The following is a 26,125-nucleotide window of genomic DNA, read 5'->3' as shown; positions in this document are numbered from 1 at the left end:
AGAGGGGACATATCCTTATCCACCCACATATTTATTGAAACTTTTTTTAGTGATTACAGATAATTAAAAACAAAAAGGCTAATCATGCAGGCTTGATTGAAAAACAGAACATTTCTCTTGTAATGTATAAAATATTCCTCATACCATAGTGGTTTTGTTGTATTACTGTAATATGAATATTATCATCATTGTTTTTGTCATTGCATTATTATATTTATAAAATTCTATGCATTTTCATGCTTTTTTCTTTCTGATAAGCAATACGAAAGGTTTGAATCTGTTTTCACTTCAGTCTAGATAACATGACTGTTACCACACATTTATACTGAGCTCAGCTTTTCTATCACACACACACACACACACACAAACACGCTGTTCAGAGTTTGACAGCACAGCTCGAGGCAGTCTCGTGCATCTGGAAACGGTGCATCACAGACGAATTTCCCGGATAAAGGGAACGAAGTGTGTTTGTGTCTGTGGATGAATGAAAACTTGGGTAAAGAACTAATTAGGAGATCTCGCGTCTTATTCAGAAGAAATATTGCGCTCAGCTTCGCTCATTTAAAGAGATGTGCTGCTGGAGGGATTTACTGAATTTTCCCATGCAATGTTAATTCGCTTTGAAAGTTTTTCCACCAGTAAATGCGATTATGGGGCTGTAAGCGAGCGCAGCGCGCGCGGGCGGAAACAGTGGGGAGTTTTGTGTGTGTGTGCGCGTGTTTTCTGCCACGAAGGAGTGGCCCAAAGCTTGTGTTCCTGTGTGTTTGTGTAGATGCTTCAAGATGATGATGATAATTGTTGCTGCTTTTGGTCCGTGAGCAGCTCTGCAGGACGCGGAGAAAAAGACGCACAACGCCGGTAAGTGTTCGCGTGGGCTTGTTGCTTATAAAAACTTCCAACCTAATTTGATACCCCCTTGTTTTATTACTCTCGAAAACTTGAAAGTATTCGCTTAGTTTGTTAATGTTCGCATAAAGTGTAATTTCTTAATAGCCGCCTTATTTTTCATCCACAAAAGCGCGAGCGCCGCCAACTTTTAGGGGAAGAAAGTTCACCCCCACTTCCTGCCAGTTTGTGCGTGTGTATGTGGCAGGGTAAAAGAGTTAAATCTTTTTTTCTCTGTATTTTTAGAGAAGCGAAAAAGGAGTTGTTTTTGTCTGGCAATCAAATCCTACTAACCAACATTGTGATACATTGTAGCAGAGGGTCCAAAGGCTGTTTGTTGCTGTTGGAGCATGTGGTTCTAATATGAAAGGCCATGGGGGTCTCTACAGTCTGATCCAATACAAGTCATATGCTTTTTTTTTTTCTTCCTTTTCTCCTTTTTTCTACTTCCTTATTTATAGGAACGAAAGGCTACGGTACTTCTGTGCTGTCAATGTTACTAATGATTCCAAACACATTATCATTCATTATTTTGCAAATTCACTTCCTTATATAGGTTTCCTCAAAGCGTCTTGTTTTGTATTGTGTGGGTCTGTGCGTTTACTCATGTGGAATGTATTGTAAAACATAAAAGGCGCACTTGGGAGTTAATGTCAGTGTATCTAATAGATTACTGCTATAAAAATATACTTAAAGCTGACAACTTGTAAGGCCTTCTTAGTTCACCCAAAAATAAAAATTATCTCCTCATTTATTCACCCTCATGACATCCCAGATGTACAGTTGAAGTCAGAAGTTTACACACACCTTAGCCAAATACATTTAAACTCAGTTTTTCACAATTCCTGACATTTAATCGTAGAAAACATTCCCTGTCTTAGGTCAGTTAGGATCACTACTTTACTTTAAGAATGTGAAATGTCAGAATAATAGAGAGAGTGATTTATTTCAGCTTTTATTTCTTTCATCACATTCCCAGTGGGTCAGAAGTTTATATACACTTTGTCAGTATTTGGTAGCATTGCCTTTAAATTGTTTAACTTGGGTCAAATGTTTTGGGTAGCCTTGCACAAGCTTTTCATAATAAGTTGCTGGAATTTTGGCCCATTCCTCCAGACAGAACTGGTGTAACGGAGTCAGGTTTGTAGGCCTCCTTGCTCTCACATGCTTATTCACTTCTGCCCACAAATTTTCTATCTGATTGAGGTCAGGGCTTTGTGATGGCCACTCCAATACCTTGACTTTGTTGTCCTTAAGCCATTTTGCCACAACTTTGGAGGTCTGCTTGGGGTCATTGTACATTTGGAAGACCCATTTGCGACCGAGCTTTAACGTCATGGTTGATGTCTTGAGATGTTGCTTCAATATATCCACATAATTCTCCTTCCCTCATGATGCCATCTATTTTGTGAAGTGCACCAGTCCCTCCTGCAGCAATGCACCCCCACAACATGATGCTGCCACCACCATGCTTCACGGTTGGGATGGTATTCTTTGGCTTGTAAGCCTCACTCTTTTACCTCCAAACATAACGATGGTCATTATGGCCAAACGGTTAAATTTTTGTTTCATTACACCAGAGGACATTTCTCCAAAAAGGAAGATCTTTGTCCCCATGTGCACTTGCAAACTGTAGTCTGGCTTTTTTATGGTGGTTTTGGAGCAGTGGCTTCTTCCTTGCTGAGCAGCCTTTCAGGTTATTTCGATATAGGACTCGTTTTACTGTGGATATAGATACTTGTCTACCTGTTTCCTGCAGCATCTTCACAAGGTCCTTTGCTGTTGTTCTGGGATTGATTTGCACTTTTCTCACCAAACTACATTCATCTCTAGGAGACAGAATGTGTCTCCTTCCTGAGCATTATGATGGCTGCATGGTCCCATGGTGTTTATTCTTGCGTACTATTGTTTGTACAGATGAACCTGGTACCTTCAGTCATTTGGAAATTGCTCCCAAGGATGAACCAGACTTGTGGAGGTCCACAATTTTTTTTTCTGAGGTCTTGGCTGATTTCTTTTGATTTTCCCATGATGTCAAGTAAAGAGGCACTGAGTTTGAAGGTATGCCTTAAAATACAGTACTGTGCAAAAGTTTTAGGCACTTGTGAAAAATGTTGCGTAGTGAAGATGTCTTCAAAAGTAATGACATAAATAGTTTTCATTTATCACTTAATGTCAAACAATGTCCAGTAAACATAAAAAAGCTAAATCAATATTCAGTGTGACCACCTTTGCTTTTAAAACAGCACCAATTCTCCTAGGGACACCTGGACACAGTTTTTCTTGGTTGTTGGCAGATAGGATGTTCCAAGCTTCTTGGAGAATTCACCACAGTTCTTCTATATATTTAGGCTGTCTCAATTGCTTCTGTCTCTTTATGTATTCTCAGACTGACAAGATGTTCATTGGGGGGCTTTGTGGAGGCAGGGCTCCCTGTTCTTCTATTCTAATCTTTTTTTTATTTGCAAAAGTAATGTTTGGGAGTCAACATTTATATTTCCTATTGACACACTTAAACTGAAGAGGTAAATAACCATATTAAGACATGCTTTTGTGAAACATCTTATATGCCTAAGACATTTGCACAGTACTGTACATCCACAGGAATACCTCCGATTCAGTACATCTCCTATCAGAAGCTAATTGTTTAAAAGCTTGACATCATTTTCTGGAATTTTCCAAGCTGCTTAAAGGCACAGTTAACTTAGTGTATGTAAACTTCTGACCCACTGGAATTGTGATATAGTCAATTAAAAGTGAAACAATCTGTCTGTAAACAATTGTTGGAAAAATTACTTGTGTCATGCACAAAGTAGATGTCCTAAACGACTTGCCAAAACTATAGTTTGCTAATATGAAATCTGTGGAGTGGTTAAAAAATGAGTTTTAATGACTTCAGCCTAAGTGTATGTAAACTTCTGACTTCAACTGTACATTACTTTTTTTTTCTGCTGAGCACAAAAAGATTTTTAGAAGAATATCTCTGTTCTGTTGGTCCTCACAATGCAAGTGAATGGCTACCAAAATTTTGAAGCTCCAAAAAGCGCATAAAGGCAGCATAAAAGTAACCCATAACACTCCAGTGGTTTAATCCATATCTTCAGAAGTGATCTGATTGGTGTGGGTGAGAAACAGGTCAATATTCAAGTTCTTTTTTACTATAAATTCTACTCCCTGCCCAGTAGGTGACAATATGCATGAAAAATGTGAATCACCATAAACAAAAGATGAAGAATGTGGAAGTGAAAGTGAATGTGGAAAATTATAATAAAAAAGGACTTAAATATTGAATTGTTTCTCACCCACACCTATCATTTATCATAGTCTGAAGACATGGATTTCACCACTGGAGTTGTTTTGATAACTTTTATGCTGCCTTTATGTGCTTTTTGGATCTTCAAAGTTCTGGTCACCATTCACGTGCATTGTGAGGACCTACAAAGCTGAAATATTTTTCTAAAAATCTTTGTTTTTGTTTAGCAGAAAAAAGTCACAACTGGGATGGCATAAGGGTGTCTGAGTAAATGATGAGAGAATTTTTATTTTTAGGTGAACTACTCCTTTAAAGAATTGTATTAGACTATGCCGACTATGCTATGAGTTCGGAATGACACTACTCCTAATAAGCATTACCTTATATAGATATGGCAAAAATAGTAATAGCAGTATGATAGTATGCCATTTTTATCTCGCCTGACTGCTGATTTCAACCCCAACTTTTGTTTTTGATTTTTGTTTTCATGTGGCTTACAGCAAGTGTGAAATGTGACACTTTTAAGCAACTGTGATTGGTTTACAATCACATTGCACTGCTGTCACATACAGTATGTATATAGGCATGTAGTTTGTAGTGAGGACTGAAGTAGAAGCAAGCCATTTTAGGCTCCAATAAGCTGCACAAATAGAGTTCTCTCTCTGCATTAACTTCCTCTCTTTGAGAGAAGTACTGATATGACTTCTACTTCTCTGTTGTCTGGCTCAGTCATCTATTCAAGCAACGAGTGTGATGCAGAAATCATGTGATGGGGCTCTTGAGATTTCTCATTAAATTCAGGCTTGCATGTAGCCAGAGGTGTCAACAATTGGCACTTTTCCACTGCACGTTACGGTTCGGTTCGACTCGACTCTGCTTGCTTTTCTGAGCTTGCTTTTCCACTGCAGTTTAGTGCCGCCTCAAAGTGGGTGGTATTATAGGCTGATCGTCATAGTTGCGCCACCTCTACTGCCGTGACATCATCTTAAACACGACACAAACATTACTGACCATAAACAATAACACGACCGCTAGCTGTTAACTACTAGCTCATTGTGCTGCATACAGCAGTTGTTGCATGGTGATTTTACACAAGTGTAACAGTTAAATTGGCCTGGTTGTTTTTGAAGCAAGCTTTCCAGTAGCTGGTCAACTAAATAAAGTGAAGCTTTCAAGCAGAATATAGAGTTAACGTAACAAAACGTACCATCCTCCATCGTGGACTCCAACAACGGCGAGTCCAGGGCACTCTCCCTCCCATTGCTCGCTGGTCTATTGCCATAGATAGCGTCCATTTGGTCGAACCACTTCCACTTTCTTCTGTTTGAACCACTCCGGCTGTTGTGGTCCTTGATGGTTCTGTAGTCACTTTTATGTTTTTTTAACTTTTCCCTACACTGTTGGTAGGTCCGGTGGTAGCCGTGTGCGGCCAACAGCTGAGACACTTCCTGAAAGACGTTGTTTCGTTCGTCGCTAACGAGAGGAATGTCTGCACCTCGTTTATTGACCACGGCGTGGTTTTGCGCACAGCCATTTCTTTTTACAATTCGAAAGTCACGTGAACAAATGATACTGCTACCGCTTTTGCTAACTTTAAAACTAGCGGGTTGAAATCCAGTGATTCTGGTAGTGACAATTCTCTCTGACCAATCAGTGATCTGCAGGGTTTTGACATCACATTTAGAATCGGCTTGGCTCACTTGGAACCTCGACCGAGGTGGTACTAAAAAAGTATTAGGTACCAGGTACTATCCACAGTGGAAAACCCCCAAAAAGCGAGCGGAGTCGAGTCGAGCTGTACCATGCAGTGGAAAAGCCCCTAATGTATGATGAGTGTCAGAACGGATGTGGGTAATACAATAAATACTGCCTACAAAGAGATGGAATGACAGAATGACACTTTTTTGGGGGGCTTGAACATGCTAACATTGTGCTAGTTAAGCATTTCTAAGTCACTTTTTGCAGACAGCAAGCATTGCAAAGAGCAAATGATAGAAATTCTGCTTTACAACTTTATGACACTTTGAAGTGATTGAATGCATGGTGCTCTGTGGGTGGCCCCTTCCTGTCTGATTCTGCATGTATGATGTAGCAGGTTTGTGGGCTCTTTGAAGGACTCCACACATCTCAAGTTTTTACTTGAATTAACATTATGAGAGTTTGGTGTGTCCAGTTTAAAGCTGATGTGTGTAATTTTTCCCATATTAAATACATAAAATGCAGAGTCAACTATAAATAAGGTTGATTTCACAGAAGTGCTCTGTTCACTGTGACACTGTCAAAACATTTCACTGTTTGTTAGAGCTACAAGTCCAGCCTGACACAGCAATATGGACCCTTTTCACAGACTTTGATGACACGTTTCCGGCTCATTTAGCAGCAGTGTAAATCTAGCATTTTTTTATATTTTACATTTTTTAATTATTTATTGTAAATTTATAGTATTATACTATGTATTCTATTACCCTGGAATTAGTTTGAAAAGACTAGTTACCACTTATACAGCTGCTGAGGGGAGTGACTGTAGATTTGGAATTTTCTCAATTGTCTGCCTAAATCCAGCGCTCTCATTTTTTTTCTCCCATTTATGGAAAGTTGTGTAAATGTTATAGTGGATTTTTTCTTTAGTTGTAGGAGCAAATGGGAACACAAAAATAATATTTGCTGTGGTCTCCCAATCACCAATATTAGACCCAGAAATGTGAGTAATTCCAATTGGTAACGCTAGTGGCACAGAAATTACACACTTCAGATTTAACCATTGAAGTCAACATGAAATCAGAATTGTTACTTTTTATATTCTTTTATGAGAAGGAATGCAGACAGATACCTCTCTCCAGGTATTATAGATCTCCTTGGTTTGAGTGACACAACTGGACCAGGCATAAAACTATTGGCTCAACCAATGGCATGAGTTTGAGGCGGGGCTACCAGTTTGATGACAGATGCGGGGAGTGTTTGAAAACTGCAAATTGCAAAGATTCCTCGCTGCTACTAAATTATGAGCGCCGCTACTGAAATTTCACATGGTTCATTAATATTCTTGACGCAACATAAGGATTGCTAGATCTGTTCGGAAAGGTTTGCGGACCGTGTGGAAAGACCACTGTCATGGTTCTCCCTGCATTGAAAATTTTTCGACAGCCACCCAAAGTGCCAGGGAAAAATTCGAGTTTGGCACTTTACACATGCTAAATATCCTTCCGTCTGTAATGCAATATTTTCACGGTGCGATTGAAACCTGGTTTTCAATTGAGTTTGGCACGTGCCGTCACTGAACAACTTGCCGCAATAATCTGCTCTATCTCTGGAGCGTGGGTTTCCCTCGATATCGTGGCGCAGACCACAAAACTGACCATTAGTGAGAATTTTCTAGATTAAAGCGTTTTGGAGGAAGTCTAACCTTTCAAACAGTAGACAGCCCTGACATGCTAAACAGCACTGAGGAGAAAAAGAGCAACACTGTGCTAAGCACCAAAATAAATGGCTTTTTAAATGGCACATCATCATCCTTACTAAAATTTATCACGATTTTACAGTAGTAACAGCAGAAGTGATTTTATGACACAAATGTTATAATTTCATAATGAGAACCCATCTATGGTCTTCAGTGCTTAGCCTATATGGCATTGAAAAGTCTAGGTTTTAAAGTCTAGACCTCCAAGACTTGTGGACTAATCCTGGACAAAGTTTTCCCCCTGTGTAATATAGATTCTGTTTGAATGATGTTTGATATTAGGAAATAAACAGGATAATAAACATAAAAGGCTCATATTAATAAATAGGCTCATCAACTTTTGGAAGAGAAAACTTACTGTATCTTTTGTTGTTGACATTTAGCAACAAAAAATGTCACTTGATACATGCCCTTAAATTTGAAAACCATGAACAAATCTATGCAAGATAAAAGAAAGTGCCAGCAGGCTACATTAAATACAGGTTACAATTTTTACTTTGTTGGGTTATGACTTGATGTCCTATGTAAAATCTGGGTCATGGTTAACTGGTACCAGTTGAGAACCACTTGTGTAGTGATTCAGTAGTGTTGATAGTTGTTATATGTTCTTTTAGTGCTGCACAATTTATTGAAAAAAATCAAGATTACAATTATGGCTGCTAAAATGAACTAATCGTGAAAAGTGTAAATTTCAGCATTTGATTTAGATCTACTCCTGTTGAATTAATTCTTTTTTTTTTCAGTGGTTGAGCATTGTAACCAATCGCAGACATGCTCGTTGAGTACATAAGCCTATCAATAATGGTGCAACAAAACTAGAATGCTCCCATTATAATATAATGACATGACATAGCAATAATTAAGTAAAGATGTTTTTGGAGGTATAGCTTACAGAAAAGTTATGGATTGTAATTTATCCCAAACAAAAAAAGGAATTTATTGTAAATTCAATTAATTTAAATGAATAATCTTGATTACAATATCAAGGAAAATAATCGACAATAACCATTATCGTGCAGCCCTATGTTCTGTTAAATAGGTTTATATTATCTATTTGTATTTATGTTTACTAAAAATAGTGGAAAAATAAATCCTAGGAAAACACTGTTGCTGTTGCTCTGATTTAGGATGTAATAGTTCTAATCTTTTATACTGTTTGGGACAGATATATTATGCGAATTGGGCCATAGGGTTTAACTGCTTCAAAGGTGAAATGCATTATGGCCTTGTATAAGACACTGGCACACTAAAACCCAGACCTGGCAGTAGTTCCGAAAAAGAACATAATGTCCAGCCAAAGTGCCTGGCATGATGACATTTCAGACTGTTGTCTGTTGAGCAGCATTTGGACAGTGCAGCTGTATCAGGTTGTATTGCCAGCATTGCATTTTACATAGTCTATCTCCACTGTGCTCGCTAAAGACACTGGAATGTAAATAAAGTCCCTGTCCAAGAACTTTTCCTGTGCATACTCCTCTTTAGTCCTCCACTCCATGCTCCTTTCACTCTTTCTTCTTGTTTCTTTCTCTTTTCCTGTCATCTTCACTCTTTGCCCTAATCTGGACTTCTCATAAGTCTTAAAGGTGAAGTGTGTAATTTCTACATTACTAGAATTACACCAAAAGGATTTGCAAGAATTACTGGACAAAGAAAGTTTGAAGTTCACCTGACGAAGCTTTGCCTGAAAGTTTAAAAAAGTGTTAAAGCCTTGAAATTTGATAGTCATTATGTTTGTCAAGCCAACATAAATACTGTTTTCATTTCCTGAACACTCCTCCTTTCTGCTATTGGTCAGAAAACAGATAGTCCTGCCCCAAACTCGCACCAATGTTTGAGCCAGTGTTGCTGTGTTGGGCTGCTCAACCAATCAATGCAAGCAATTATTTGATAGCTCCACAGAGCTACAGTGCTTTTATTTTTAGGGGGCATTAACCAACAAATGGCTTTTTACAGAGAGAAAAAATGATATCACCTTTAAATTAAAATTACATTTCTGCTTGATTGAGATTGTTTGACTTTGGGATTTCCAAGTACTGAATTGCCGACTGTGCGTAATCAGTAACAAGGGTACTTTCCACAGCATCATGAAGTTCACTTCCCACTTCGTTTGCATCATTGAGCAGAGCATTTGCCAGGCTGACCGGATGTCCGCTTACCTCGACTCAGAATTTAAAAAAATGATGAGAGGGAAAACATGAGAGAGAGAAATCAAGAGGAAGTGAAAGAGAAAATGAGTACTGGAGAGAAATGAAAGAGTGTGATGTGGCTGTCTGTTACTCGTGCTGTTAAACTTGAGACATCTTGAAGGGATGAAAGAGCAGATGGTATAAAGAGCTTGTAAACTGTGTGTCACCATGCGTCTCTCTTTGTGTATTTGCTTGTTCTCTTTTTTCATTCTTGCTTTAAGGGTTAGTATCACGAAAACATGTCTAGGTCACATTTGACCCTGAAATAAAAAGAAAAGAATAAGAAGTTGTATTTTGCTGAAAGAAAATGTCCAAGTTCTCATTCCTTAAATGAATCCATCTTTTTTTATTCCTAAGGCCTTTTTTTGTGATTCCCATTGTTCTCAATTAAATACTCATTACTGTAATACAATCATTTATAGCAGTATTACAGTAAAAGGATTTCAATAATACATTTTTTTAATTTTTTATTGAAGCATATATTAAAGACAATAAACACTACTTTTATGTATAAATACTTTATAATTTAAATAATACATAATGTTTAAAACATTAAATACGTTTAATTTTAATTAAACAATACATATTTATTAAACACATTTAATAATGGGGGGTGGAGAGGGGGTTGTTGTCATGAAAATACTGTAAAAAAAAATAATCGTAATTGTCCTAATTAAAAATAGGCTTTATAAATTACATTTTTTTTTTTTTTTGGCTAAATTATTACCCAGGTTTCAAGTGATTTACCTTTAAATCTTTCACTTTTTCTTTGTCTGGACAATAAAACTTTTGTTTCTGTATATACACCGGCGGCCAAAAGTTTGGAATAATGTATGTATTTTGCTGTTTTGGAAGGAAATTGGTACTTTAATTCACCAAAGTGGCATTCAGCTGATCACAAAGTATAGTCAGGACATTACAAAACAGCACCATCACTATTTGAAAAAAGTCATTTTTGATCAAATCTAGACAGGCCCAATTTCCAGCAGCCATCACTCCAACACCTTATCCTTGAGTAATCATGATAAATTGCTAATTTAGTACTAGAAAATCACTTGCCATTATATCAAATACAGTTGAAAGCTATTTGGTTTGATTGTTTTTCATTGTCTTTGTGTTTGTTTTTGAGTTGCCACAGTATGCAATAGACTGGCATGTCTTAAGGTCAATATTAGGTCAAAAATGGCAAAAAAGAAACGGCTTTCTCTAGAAACTCGTCAGTCAATCATTGTTTTGAGGAATGAAGGCTATACAATGCTTGAAATTGCCAAAAAACTGAAGATTTCATACAAAGGTGTACACTACAGTCTTCAAAGACAAAGGACAACTGGCTCTAACAAGGACAGAAAGAGATGTGGAAGACCAGATGTACAACTAAACAAGAGGATAAGTACATCAGAGTCTCTAGTTTGAGAAATAGACGCCTCACATGTCCTCAGCTGACAGCTTCATTGAATTCTACCTGCTCAACACCAGTTTCATGTACAACAGTAAAGAGAAGACTCAGGGGTGCAGGCCTTGTGGGAAGAATTACAACAACAAAAAAGCCACTTTTGAAACAGAAACAAAATGAAGAGTTTAGAGTGGGCAAAGAAACACAGACATTGGACAACAGGTAATTGGAAAAGAGTGTTATGGATCTTAACCCCATTGAGCTTTTGTGGGATCAGCTAGACTGTAAGGTGCGTGAGAAGTGCCCGACAATACAGCCACATCTATGGTGAGTGCTACAGGAAGCGTGGGGTGAAATGTCACCTGAGTATCTGGACAAACTGACAGCGAGAATGCCAAGGATCTGCAAAGCTGTCATTGCTACACATGAAGGATTTTTTGATGAGAACTCTTTTTGAAGTAGTTTAAGAAGTTCTGAACATTTTTCTCAAACTGTAATAGTAATTTTTCACATTATTAATGTCCTGACTATACATTGTGATCAGTTGAATGCAACTTTGGTGAATAAAAGTACCAATTTCTTTCCATAAGAGCAAAATCTGTACATTATTCCAAACTTTTGGCCACCAGTGTATGTATATAATAGAGAGAATGAGAAGTGAGAGGTACATATGCTTGAGCTCTTCCTGTTTACGCTCTCTTCCAGAAGTTACCAGTGAGGGACCTTCATAGAATTTGCATATTGAGAGAGAAAGAAGAAAGTATGTAATTGTGGGTGTTATGAAAGGGTGTGATAGAACGTGGTGCTAAATACTTTTCCTTTAGTTTATTACTTTATTAGCTCATTCAGCTTTGTAACAAAAAGCTTGTGTGCAGAAACAAGGTATACGTGTGTGAGAGAGTGTTCACATAAGTAGTGTCGGTATGTTCACAGTATGTTGTCTACATCTCAGAATTCACCTTTTGTTTTTATGGTCTTTCCCACATTTTGACATAACACACAATAGGAGATTAACTTGTAATATAATAGTACAGGATATATACAGTATAATATAATATAATAGAGAGAGAGAAAGAGAAGGAGAGACTTCTCACCACTGAACCCATTGAAAACTTTGCGGCTGTGTGAGACCACTATGAGTTAGTGTGGAAGGTCATGTGACGTGGTTAGTGTAGTCTGTTGTGATTTAGTGATTATGATTTTGGCCAGTTTTTTTTTTTTGTTTTTTTGCCTGAGCAGAGTGTGGTGGTGTTTCACATCTTGCTAATTATGCCACAGTTGGGTTTTTGTTAAGTGCTTACTAAGGTAACTTACTATTACTAATACATAGGGTTATGTTTTTTTCTTCAAACTCATCCTGCACCATTTGTAATACAAACATAAATCACTTGACTTGCTGAGAAGTATGCTGTTACTTTAGTATGCTGTTACTTATTACGAATTTTGCCATGCAAACGCTAAAATAGATCATAGACTTACATTGAAGGAGGGATCCAAAATCACCCTAGAAACCGCATAGCAACGCCCTGGCAACCATCCAGAACCCCCTTGCAACATGGTGACAAGCACCACTCATGTTTTCTGGAGCTTATATAAAAATCTTGTGTTTTTCTTTCTGTTTGTCAGGTCCCATTGAGAGGTGGTGATTCCAAAAACAAAAAATGCCAGTGCCTCCTCCACCTCCCCCACCGCCCACCCTCTCTCAGGTACATCCACAAATAATTTCACAAACTAAGTGACCTTTTCACACATATTACAGGTAAGTATCATCAGTGTTTTCTTATTTGCACTGATGCTGTTTGGGTTTGAATCCACTCACAGGCGAACACTGAGAAGCCGGCCTTGAAAAAGTCAGAGCAACAGGGCAGGAACGCTCTGCTGTCTGACATCAGCAAAGGAGCAAAGCTGAAGAAGGCTGTTACTAATGACCGCAGCGCTCCTATACTTGATAGTAAGATCTGTGTCTTATTCTAAATATATGCAAATATGTATTTGAAGGGGCCATATCCTAAACTTTATCACATTTTTATTTTATTTTATACCACTCAAAATGTCAGCCAAGTTTTCTTGCAGGAAAGAAAAAAATATGTTTATGTAACCATTTTCCACCTTCTCTTTGACACTTAGAATTACTTGTTACTGTACCGTTAAAGGGATAGTTCACCCAAAAATGAAAATTCTCTCATCATTTACTCACCCTCATGCAATTCCAGATATGTATGACTTTCTATCTTCTGCAGAACACAAACGAAGATTTTTAGAAGAATATTTCAGCTCTGTAGGTCCATTCAATGCAAGTGAATGGTGACCAGAATTTTGAAGCTCAAAAAAGCACATAAAGGTAACATAAAAGTAATCCAAATGACTCCAGTGGATAAATCTGTATTTTCAGAAGTGATAAGATAGATGTGGGTCAGAAACAGATCTATATTTAAGTCCTTTTTTTCTATAAATTCTCCTCCCTGCCCAGTAGGTGGCGATATGCACGAAGAATGCAAATCAGCAAAAGCAAAAGAAGAAGAATGTGAAAGTGCAAGTGGAGATTGATAGTAAAAAAGGACTTAAATATTGATTTGTTTCTCATCCACACTTATATCACTTCTGAAGATATGGATTTAGCCACTGGAGTCGTATTGATTACTTTTATGCTGCCTTTATGTGCTTTTTTGGAGCTTTAAAATGTTGGTACCCATTCACTTTCATTGTGAAGGCCTACTGAGCTGAGATATTCTTTGTTAGTGTTCAGCAGAAGAAAGAAAGTCATACACATCTGGGATGGCATGAGGGTGAGTAAATGAAGAGAGAATTTAAATTTTTGGGTGAACTATTCTTTTTTAATACTTCTGCATAAGTGACCTCAGTTACGATTGGTTATGACCTCTTCACATGTGAAATGACTCAGTAACAACGCTTGTGGGATGTGGGTTGCTGTCAAGTGAACTATAGTTTGCACTGCCCCATTCTTCAAAAGCAGCATCTTTGTAAAGTCTTCATTGCATTGTTCACAAAACAATACATGATTAAATGTGTCACTCAAAACTGTTAAGATCAGACTGAAGTAAGTAGCAAGTATTAACTTTTGCATTCTTCAGAAGGATATGCAGAGTGTGCAGAGCTTTAGGTGCTACACAGCCAGGAAAGGCATGTTTTTTTGTCTAACGTGTTGCCTCACATTCAACAGTTATTGGTTTCTATATACCAAGTGGTATAATAGTAATTTTACTGGTGTTAGGAACTGAAGGATCCATCCCACTTCCTTCGTACTACTTCACCGTCCTGACCTGCTAAGTTGCTGAATACTGAATAAACACGGATGTGTAGGCTAAATGTGGGTGGTCATGTGATAATGGTTGTTACATGCATCACAAGATTTCTAAGCAAACTGTTTTCATAAATGGTCTGTGTGGAGTGAGAATCTTTGAGTTCTACAATTTAGAGAATGTGTAAATGTACAGTGAACAGATTTATTTCAAAAGAATAAGATATGATCCCTTTAAAAATAGATAAATTATGCTGTAATATGCACATTATTTAAATCATGGCTCTTTTACACATCCATTTTTATTCAGTAATATTTACTGCTGTATTTGTTTTGACAGAACCCAAAGGTGGTGGTGGAGGAGGAGGTGGGCCTGGAGGTGGGGGTGGTGGTGGTGGTGGTGGAGGAGGAGGAGGAGGAGGAGGAGGAGGAGGAGGAGGAGGAGGAGGAGGGTTTGGGGGTGGAGCCCCAGCTGGTCTAGGTGGGCTCTTCCAGGGGGGAATGCCAAAGCTGCGCTCCACTCGAGATGGTAAGAACCCACACATGTACTTCTTCAAAGCACACTCAACATCAGCCTCACTAGGAATGCACCTGCAGAATATAGAAATCTTGGCTGATTGTTTTTATGCGGTGCTTCTCGTCCAGTGTGCGACCGGCTTCAGTATGAAGTACATTGAATGTTATATCACCCCTTGTGGTCTCCCAGCGCTATAACAGTAAACATTAGGCTTCTAATTTGAATGTCGGCCAATGTTAATACACTATATCAATGCCTCAAAAACGTATAGAGAACAAAACATGCCAGTCAATAATTTATATGTCAGTATTTTGTGACATTCCTAATCATTAAATCATTAGATTATCTTTTGCTGTATTCTTTCAGACTCTGCTAGTGTCAGGCCCCCAGTTCTTCCACCTGGTGCTCGTAGCTCGGGTCCACGGCCCTTTGGGGGAGGATCTGGTGCTGCCCCTCGTTTTACTATGCAACGCAGTGAATCCGTTGACCCTCCACGGCCACGAATGACTCCACCCCGGCCTGAAACACCTGGTGGACCACCTCCCCCTCTTCCCAGTGCCCCACGGCCCTTTCAGAGTGGCCCACAGAGCAGAGGACCACCCTCACTTCCGGGGACACCCCGACCAGGTTCCGCACCAACCCCTTCACCTCCAAACCCTCTTGGTCGACAGCCTGCACCTCCACCTGTTCCGGGTGGATTTGGTCGTCCTCCTTCCATTCCTTCACCCCTAGCGAGCTACGCCGGGCGACCCCCTCCTCCCCTGCCCCTGGTCGAAGTGATGACCGTCCTCCACCTGTTCCCCCTGGAAACCGTTCTTCTTTGCCCCTCACGCGGGACAGCCCACCACCCCCACCTCCTCCATCTGCAAGTAGTAAACCAACTCCTCCAACTCCTGCTCCCGCCTCACTGAGGCCACCTGTAAGCGCAGCACCTCCGCTACCACCAGGACGCCCAAGCCCGTCTACTCCCGAGGAGCTTGTACCACGCCTTCCTGAACGGAACCTGTCACTGGGCTCGAATCCCCCTGCCCCTCCGCCTGGGAGATCCGGCCCCCTTCCTCCACCTCCTTCTGAGAGACCGCCTGCATTTGGCAGGAATGCAACTGGGCGAACCGGTAAGGGAAGAGTATTTGCAGTGGTTCTCAACTGGTTTTGCTTTAGGACCCAGAATTTATGTTGACATCAAGTGGCGACCCAACACAATATTCAGTTTGAATTACATTTATTTGTATAGCGCTTTACATTGCACGTTGTTCAAACAATACATGTTGTTCCAAAGAGGCTTTACAAACCCCACAGTGAGAAAGCCAAAGGCAAGAGTGGCAAAGAAAAACGTCCCAAGATGTTTAAGTATATAAGGAAGAAACCGTGGGAGGAATCAAGAAACTTTAGGAGGAACCAAGATTGTTTATGGTACAAAAGTAAACACATTTTTGGTTGATTTAAAAAAAAAAATAAAATAAAATTTATTTGTCCTTTGTCCAAAATTACAAAATTCACATTGGCTGAAAAGGAAAATGGTAAATGATTACTTTAATATCTCTAAAATTTCAATGGTATTATTGTGGTCCATGCACATTGTGGTCAGCACAAACAATTTTTATCCTTGATGCCAGTGAGCCCATATTTAACGTAGTCTGGAATGTATCTTCTTTCACCGTGCATAGTTTTGTTTATGGTTTTCAAAGATAAGGGCATGTCATGCAATCTGTCATGTTGGTATCTAATTTTACTTGCTTATACAAAGTGACAGAATACCATTAGGTTTGACTTTGACGTCAACAACAAAAGATATGGGAAGCATTTTCACCTCTCTTTTATAAGTTGATAAGCCTATTTATTTAGCTAACTATGTATGATTGTATGGTTTACAATATCAGAACAGACCTGTGAACCATTTTTGGGTTGTGACCCATCAACTAAGAACCACTGAACTGTTTGTATATTTATATTTGTGGCTGTGTGTTTGTTTGTGTGCTCAGGTCCCCTTCCACCTCCACCTCCTTCAGGGCGTCCAGGAGGAGGAAGCGTAAGGTCATCACCAGCTCCTCCCCCACCAAGCAGACCAGGGATGGAGCTTCACCGTGGTGGCAGTAGACCACCCCTCCCACCTGACAGACCCAACTGTGGACCTCTGCCCCCTTCTCCCCCACCTATGGGCAATGGTTATCACAATCAAGGACATCATATAGGTATGGGGACGTGTGTGAGTGATTATGTGCGCAGAGTAGTTGTTTGGTTCATCCATTGATAATTGATTGGCTGGATGTTACAAAATACAAAAACAATGTTTATGCTTGTTTGAACTACAACAATTTACCAGAAGGTCTTGTGATATGTGTAGTTTTACAACTTTGGAGACAATATAACAATTTTATAAAATGAATGTTCTGGGTTTTACCCTCCTATGTTCTTCATAAATAAGCCCTACCTTTGGTCCTCCCAGTCATTTTTGACCGGAAAGTGTAAAGGTGTAACTTTTTTTTTATTATTATTTATTTTTTATGATTATAATGATACCATTTCTTCTTCCCTGAAGTAATAACAATAAAATGATGCACTTCTTTTGGGATTTTATGCTATTTTGATCTTATTTACATGTAAATGTATACATTTTACCATTAATTTGCATATGCAAATGATTTAACTTTAGTACAGTAGAAACCTACACTATAAGTTGAAACATGAAGAAAATCAGAGATTGTAACAGATTGGAGGCAGATTGCTGCCATCTGGTGAACAAAATATAGATAACATGAAGAAAAAAGGAAAATCAAGGCGCACGTCCAGATCAAAAATATAGTTAAAAAGCCTTTATTGTCAATGGCTATAACAATAAAAGTTAAAAACAGTGGAAAAAAAGAGGGCTGCAAACCTACGTGTATCGGCAAAAATACCGAAATATATAAAAATACCATGTTCTATGCAGCCATCTTGTCGTAAACTAATATTATATTGTATCAAGTTATGCATTTGGATATGCATTTAGACATTATCAAACTATTATTTGTCAAAGTTTAGCATTTTTAAAATTTATTTGAAGTGTCAGTTTTTGCAATTAACAGCAAATTAAACTGCAAAATTTTGAAAATTCAATTAGAGTATAAAACAGAATAATCAGAGTAAACATTTTGAAATTTCAAACTTTCTATAGTTGACATTTATTTTGCAAATATTTTCTAGTCAGTGAGGTTATCAGGAAGTAATGAATAACAATAAATGCAAAAAAAAAAAAGAGAACAAACAGTAAACAATAAAAATAGAAAAAAACAGTAAAGAATGTCTGTGTGCTTTCATGCATCCGTGGCAGTGTGTAGTTATGATGGCATGTACCTTGCAGATTTATTTTTTGCATATTTTGCTCACCACGCTGGTTTTAATGTCTCTTGAGAGACAGTCTGCACACCTTTATTTCTGTGTGTGTGTGCGTGTGTGTGCGTGTGCGTGTGCGTGTGCGTGCGTGTGCGTGCGTGTGCGCGTGTGCGTGTGTGTGTGCGTGTGTGTTATTGTCTCGTCCCTTCATTTCTGAGTATGTGTATGTTCAGTGTTGTGGCTGATTTATTGGATTTATTTGACACATTTCAAAATATTCTCTGTGTTATAGTCTCACCAGTTCATTTGTGTGTGTGTGTAAGTGTGTGTGTGAGTGGGTGTGTATGTTTTGCACTTTGGATGTTTTATAGTCTCACCCTTTAATTTCTGTTTGTGTTTTTTCTGCATTGTGGCTGATTTATTGATTGTATTTGACAGATCAAAAAAGAAATTGCTCTGTGTTTTGGTCTTACCCATTCATTTTCTATAGTCGGTCAATTTTGACCACGAAAGGTGTCGCTTTTCTTTTTACGACCACTTAGATTTCTTTTTTGTATGTTCAGATGGCAAGTGGAGGAAAAGTCTTGTAAAAAATGTATTTTGGTAAAAAGTGACCGAAGACCATATGAGGGTTAATACAAGTTATCAACAGCATCTGTGGCATGCTGCCAATTATAACAGAGCATAAGTTGAACGCATCCCTCAGTTTGTAAAAACAAATAGTTTACAGTTTACAGTAATGCTTTTACAATGAAAGTCTATGGGGAAAGGTATTGCACCAGAATAAACTAGGGATGTGCGCCGTTAACCATTTGTAATATTTGGTTTACTATGAGGGTTCACAAGAGGGGCTTGGGAATAATGAACATATATTGCAATGGATATGTGTCAAACACTACTCGAAACAGCAGGGAATGAAGTCCACAGTGAGCTATGAGCTTAAATAGCATAATACATAGATCATTAAATGATAAAATCACTCACATTAAAGTCGAACAAAAATAATCAAACTGTCACTATCTGCAACATTATTAATTAATGGAAAAGACAATGTAAGTGCCAAACCTGATATGTGTCTGCCCAGGCAGGTTTACATTTCTGTGAGGCAGCGAACGCTAATTCCCTATCAGTTCAGTCATGAATGCTGCGTCATAGCTGACACTATGAGGTTATCCCCACAGGCATAGCCAATCTCTGAAACTCTTTAAAATGTTGCCAATTTTAATTTCAGATAGCGCTTTGTGCTCCGCCTCCCTTGTGCTCGTAGCAGGTGTAAATAAAGGTGCATAGCGCTGTCTCTTCAGAATTTTCTCCTTCAGTGTGCCGATAATCTCTTTCTCGTACTCTGCAAGGAAAATTGGATTTTCTTCTACTAAGAATCGGCATCAAGATTTGCACCTCTCACAGCGGGTGGATTTGAGTTTCTTCTATCTCCTGTGGTGCTCTGGCGATAGCGGATACTAACCTTCACCATTGAACAGCTGTCCAAATTTTTCCTCCTTTGGACAGCGTGTGGACGAGACATATTTGCCTCTTTCAACGCATCACATCGCTGGGATAATTCTACGGCCCGTGGGCCTCAACGGAGTGTATTCTTTGGATTATTCATTTATTGGATGTGTTTATAAGCATGTAACATAAGTGCAACAGCCTGATTGTGTTTGTGTGTATCTGTATAATGTGCACAATCTGAAGGAGCAGTTTACTTAACAACGTCTTTTTAAAGATGCCGTGTAATAAGTGTTTTCCGCCATGTCAACAGTATATCCCCATATCCGACGGGCACAAGCACTGTGTCCTCTGCCTGGGTCAGGCTCACGCAGAGGCGGCGCTGGGTGGGTCAGATTGCACTCACTGCGAGCGCATGAGACTTAAAATGCTGCGCTCTCCTCTCTCCCTCTTTCTGATGAGTCCGGTCCCTTACCCTCCCACCATGCTCCTCCTGTGGCTCCCGAGGGATCACACGAGGGAGACGTGCAAGGGCAGAATGAGCTGGATGAGTTTGAGGAGGAGATTTCACCGGCGCACAGAGAGGCTCCTGTGTCATCTGGCTCAGTACGTGGACTCGTGGTGACATCTTCCAGGCATTTCCATTTGGATGCTGAGAACGATAGAACAAGGGTATGTGTTACAGTTCTCGAGGCAGCTGCCTCGCTTCAATGCCGTTATTTCCTCCACCGTAACGGTGCAGGACATGCCAAATCTCCACTCAGAGATATTAAATCTCCTCGCAAAAAAATTAGATGTTATCAGCAGATGATGCCTACAGCAGATTCTATAGCCGCTATTTTCAGTGTTCGCGTTATGAATTACCTCGACGACTGGTTGTTCTTAGCACAGTCAAAAGAACAAGTTTGCAAACACAGAGACCTGTTATTTGCACATTTGGAGCATTTGGGACTGAAAGAAAGCTGGTCAAACAGCACGTTAACGCCCAGCTGTCAGATTTAATTTCTGGGCATGAAACTCAGTATCTATGATGGTGCGCCTGTCGGAAGAATGCGTTCATTCCATTCACTGGTGTTTGAACATTTTCAAGCTGGGAAAAAGTTTTTTATTTAACCTTTTTCAATGAGCCCTGGGCCTTATGGCCTCTGCAACAGTGGTCACCCTACTGGGACTACTGCAGATGAGACAACTTAAGTGCTGGCTCAGATTGAAAGTACTCCATCATTCATGGCAACACGGCCGCTTACATCTTTTGGTGACACGCTGCTGTCTAGCTGCGTTAACCATTTGAAAAATGCCCACATTCTATCAAACGGGCATGGCACTCGGTCAAGTGTCAATACGCAAACTGGTCACGACGGATGTGTCGAACACAGGATGGGGAGCCCGTGGCCTACATAAATTGCCAAAGGGGAGTTCGATCACGTCCATTGATGAACCTGGCGTGCCAGCTTCTCCTCTGGTGTGAGAAACATCTCCTATCGATACGTGCGACACACATTCCAGGTCACCTGAACCGCAATGGGTTCGATTCAGGGAAGCCGAAATATATCTATTTGCGTCACTGGAGACAACACATTGTCGACTGTGGTGCACCCGCTGGGCGCCCTCCCGTCCACTTCAAGTATTGTGCAAAAATCGGCAGGATGAGGAAGTGGTACTGTTGCACCGAAATTGCTCAACTGCCCATGGTTCCCAGAATTAATAGATCTCTTGAATGCCGTTGAGGATTCCACTGAGCTGCTTATGCAGACGGGGGGCACGATTTGGCATCCACATCCAGAACTGTGGAAACTTCATATGTGGCCACTAATCAGTGCCCGACTGATGCGTACAAGCTCTCGCAACCGGTGCTCGACATCATATTACAAGCCAGAGCCCCTTCAACAAGACGTATATTCACGTTGAAATGGCGAGTGTTCGCGGATTGGTGTTCCTTTTGGCACGAGGACACTGTACAATACACCGTACAGCCTATACTTCACTTTTTACAAGAACGTTTAGACGCAGGTCTCACCCCATCTACCCTCAAAGTGTATGTCACTGCCATAGCAACCAGACATATCCCACTGGGTGGTCTGTCAATAGGCAGACACCCTTTGATTGTTAAACATCTGGTCTTACCTGTGCTTATATGGCATTGCACTGTAAACATAAGGGCAAGTACATAAAGGGCTTTAAAGTCTGAACCTCCAAGACTTATAGGCAAATTATGAACAAAGTCTTAGTACTTGTGTAATATACATGTATGTTCTGTTTGAATGATGTTTGAAATTAGGAAACAAAGGTTTAGTTCACCAAAAAAGAAAATTCTCTCATGATTTACTTACCTTTAAGCCATCCCAGATGTGTATGACTGTCAGCAGAACCGAAATAAAGAATTTTACAAGCCCATTTCAGCTCTGTTTGTCCATACAGTGGAAGTAAATGGGTGCCATCAGGCTGCTGGGTGTTTGACGGTCCAAAAGGCATATTAAGGCAGCATACAAGTAATCCACACGACTCCAGTCGATCATTTAATGTCTTCTAAAGCAAATTGATAGGTTTGTGTAAGAAACTAATTGATAATTAAAAAGTTTTTATCTTTAAATTGTTGCTTCCGGCCAGCGCTGGATTGCTGTTTGAAATGACCTGACCCTTGGGTGACTTGCGTTCCTCTGTTGTAAACAGAGCGCTTCGGACTTCTTGCATGAGTGCGCCATTACGCTTACGTCACACAGTGGTAACGTGATGCGTCGACTGCTGGCAGAAAGTGATTTTTAAAAGTTAATAAAGTTGTAATTATCTGTTTATTTTTTACACAAACCTATCGATTCGGTTCAGAAGACATTCATTGATCAACTGGAGTGGTGTGGATTACTTTTATGCTGCCTAAATATGCCTTCTGGACCGTTAAACAGCCAGCAGCCTGATGGCCCCCTTTTACATGCATTGTATGTACAAACAGAGCTGAAATGGGCTTATAAAAATCTTAATTTCTGTTCTGCTGAAGAAGGAAAGTCATACACATCTGGGATGGCTTAAAGGTAAGTAAATCATGAGAGAATTTAGATTTTTTGGTGAACTAACCCTTTAAGTTGTGGTGAACCCAGAAAATTCCTTTACGTCACTTCATTTACTCCTACTGATTTGTAAATACCACTGTAGTTAAGTCAAACACAGTATCAATTAGAGGGGTCGACCTAATAGTGGATTTTGCTGATACAGATAACTAAGGTGGTGAAAAGGCAGATAGCTGATTAATCAGCCGATATTTTTTTTTTTTATTGATTTATAGAATGTCAAAACAAATTCTTATTCTTTCCTATGACAGGTGAAGACAAAGAGTCCTAAATGAATATAATCCCAGATCCATTTTAATGTTCAACCAAAATCCCCAAAATAACCAGAAAAAATTCAGATTTGGTGCATAACGAGGGACTTTTATGTATAAACAAGCCCAAAACACACCAGGGACTCTTATTTTGAAATATCAAAATTATGAAAAAACTATCGGCATAGATTTTTGCCGATATCGATAGTTCGAAAAAGCAACTATCGGCACAGATTAATCGGTAAAACCAATATATCAGTCTTACTCTAGTATAGATCATTTAGCAGATTGATTGTAACACTTGTGTATGCATTTGTTTTTGTTTATATATTTATCCAAGATGAGTGGGAATCTCGCTTCACATTCCGACCTTTATCAGATCTTCCACCTCCAGAACCCTACATCCCCTGTCAGAAGACCTATCCTAGCAAACTAGCCAAGAATGAAAGCAGAGGTAACCAATCAGGGCCATGTTTTCTGATATTAACACTCACTGTTGCTGTGCGCACGGCCAAATTTACCTACAGCGGTCTCTTTCACATGCCACTGAATATTTGGAATAACATTCATGTGTGTGTTTGTGTATTTCTGTCTGTTTTAGGTTCAGGAAAGAAAGAGAGAGGTGCACCTCCCCTGCCTCCTATTCCTAGGTGAAAGAAACTGATTGTTTACTCAGGGGTTGACAAACCTTCCCTTCCCTGATTATCTGCCAGTACCAATTTTCTCTGGTACTGTCTGTACTAGATGTATATGTACTCATATTTTTCTGCCAGAATAGTCCATTGAACTATGCATAAAAGAAGCATAAAAAAAAACAGCAAATGGTGTTCTATAATGGACAACATTGTCATCATGTAATAGCCAGTTTGTGGTTTTTTTTTTTTTTTTTTTTTTTGCTTTAGAGATTGATGAAAACAATTGTTTGTTTGCTTTGATATCAAGTGGTGAGATATATAGAAATACTACAGCAGAGTTTTCTTTATTTTTTCAGCGATTTTGTTTGTGTAGGACAAAATAGTGGGGAGTTGTTTTTTTATCTGAAAATAATCTATAATTATAAATCAATGCAAACATACCCTTGGATTAAAGGTGCAGTCATCATAAAAGCATATTATATTTTAAGGTGCTGTAATTGAAAATGTTAAAATAAATAAATAATGCAAAAGTAATCTGTGCTGGGCCCCATTAGAGCATTGGTAATTTTAGGAACTTTTTTTAATAAGATATGATTTTTGGCGCCCCCTACATTCCAATTGCCAAACAACATAGTGTTTATATAGCATTGAAAATTCATGCCCACTGTCAAGCAACTGCTTAGATTTGAAGAAGCAAGAATATGTGAAGAATATCATAGTAAGCGTAAGACATGAAGACACCTTAAAATGTTAGGGAATGTGTATTTGCATTAGTGCAGTCATGTGTGTCTTTTGTGTGTGGTGTTGAGGGCTAAAAAGTGATTCAGAATGTTCTCTTGTAACAATTTGTACAGTTCCGCCACCAGATTTGTTCATGAATGCAGTTCTTGATATAGCACAAGAGAATCCGGCCTATGGAAAATGTGTATATCATGTTTAAGCCCCTTTAAGTCAACCCTATTTTCAAAAGTCTGTGGATTTTGTAGATAGGACTAATCTTAAAATCAAGGATGATTTGCCTTACATTACCATGTAAGTGTCTATGTATTATGGGATTGTATCTGTGTTGTTGATGTAAGACAGAAAGCCAAGGATGTGTTTAAGAAGTGTTATATTTTATAATCTATGTATGCACTTGCTTGTTTTATGTTAGCTCAGTAGTACGGTGCCTTATGTATATATCAAAAATGCATGATGTATGTCAGAGAGAGACTTCGCTTTTCAAAAAGTATGATCATTAAAATTAGGGAGATTGTGTTGTTAAATGCATAGCTTGCCCCCTTCCTCAATGTGCTTCTGAAAGAATCAAGAAGTCAAGGTGAGGCGAGCTGGCTGGCCTGGCTTGACTGTTATGATGCCTTATATTTGTTCACATTAAGAGAAGAGTTGGCAAAAGCCTTCTGATGAAAAAAAAAACAAAAAAAACAAGTAAATTAGTGAGTAAAGAAAGAAAATTACAGATTGAGAAGAGATATATGCAAAGTAATGTAACTTCTGCAGTGTCTTAAATTAGATAAGAAGAAGTGAAAGAGATGTAGAACAATTATTGCATAACCAAAAAAGAAAAAAATATTTGACACCAACATTATCAAAGATGGTGAGGCCTCTGAGTTATGATGTTCTGTTTGCACACATGTCACTGACATTACTGTGTGACAGATGCTTAATGCGGTACTATAGAGGTTATCCTTATGTACCGGTACGAGCACATTTCAGTTTCAAACAAAATATGTGTTGTTTTATTTGTACATTTTCTTTAATTACAACCAATCTTTTGCCAAATAGGTTATTTGACGAAAATGTTTTCTGAATAAACATTGAAGTAAAGATGGATTTTGCCCCTTTAAAAAAAAAAAAAAAAAGTTCTTATAAAGCATTTTACAGTGCTTTACTCTTTATGTAGGGTTTGAATGTTTTTCAGTGACTGTTGAGTAAGATAGGAGCCTATTTGGGGTAAAAAAAAAAATCCCCTTTTCAAATGTCCCATCATGGTGACAAAGAACACCGAAAACATTGGAGGGAAATATAGAATGCCTGTACTGCAATATATATTTATATCTAATTTTACCATAAGGAGAGATTGGATTTGTTTTGAGGGATGTGCAAAGTGGGCCCAATTTGACTTCTATCCTATCTATTGTAATATTGTTTTGTATGTAAGAATGTCATACTTGCATCGAAGCTCCAGGATTGCACTATGTATTCATTAAAAATGTAAATGAAAGCATCTCTTGTTATATTAAAAGTATTCACATAAGATGTCATATTTTGCATCATTATTGGCCCTGTATTTACACTATACTGTACCACTATTACTCCCCTGGGTGCAGCTTGTTCATCTTGCTATAATTTTAAATGATTGTTAATCATTTGGAGAAAAAAAAATATTTTCAAACAAATTTATAGCTCCATCAATATTCAATCAAATAAATATATTTTTTGTTCATCATGTGCTTTGTGTCCCCT

General features: G+C 38.8%; 1 pseudogene; it reads left to right on the top strand.

Moving 5' to 3' along the window:
* Positions 1-389: 389 nt before the first annotated feature.
* On the top strand, positions 390-25,923 carry LOC127448931 (WAS/WASL-interacting protein family member 1-like; annotated as a pseudogene).
* The last annotated feature ends 202 nt before the right edge of the window (positions 25,924-26,125 follow it).

This window comes from Myxocyprinus asiaticus, chromosome 12, assembly GCF_019703515.2.
Source record: "Myxocyprinus asiaticus isolate MX2 ecotype Aquarium Trade chromosome 12, UBuf_Myxa_2, whole genome shotgun sequence".
Taxonomy (NCBI): Eukaryota; Metazoa; Chordata; class Actinopteri; order Cypriniformes; family Catostomidae; genus Myxocyprinus; species Myxocyprinus asiaticus.
This window is presented reverse-complemented; position numbering and strand designations above follow the sequence as displayed.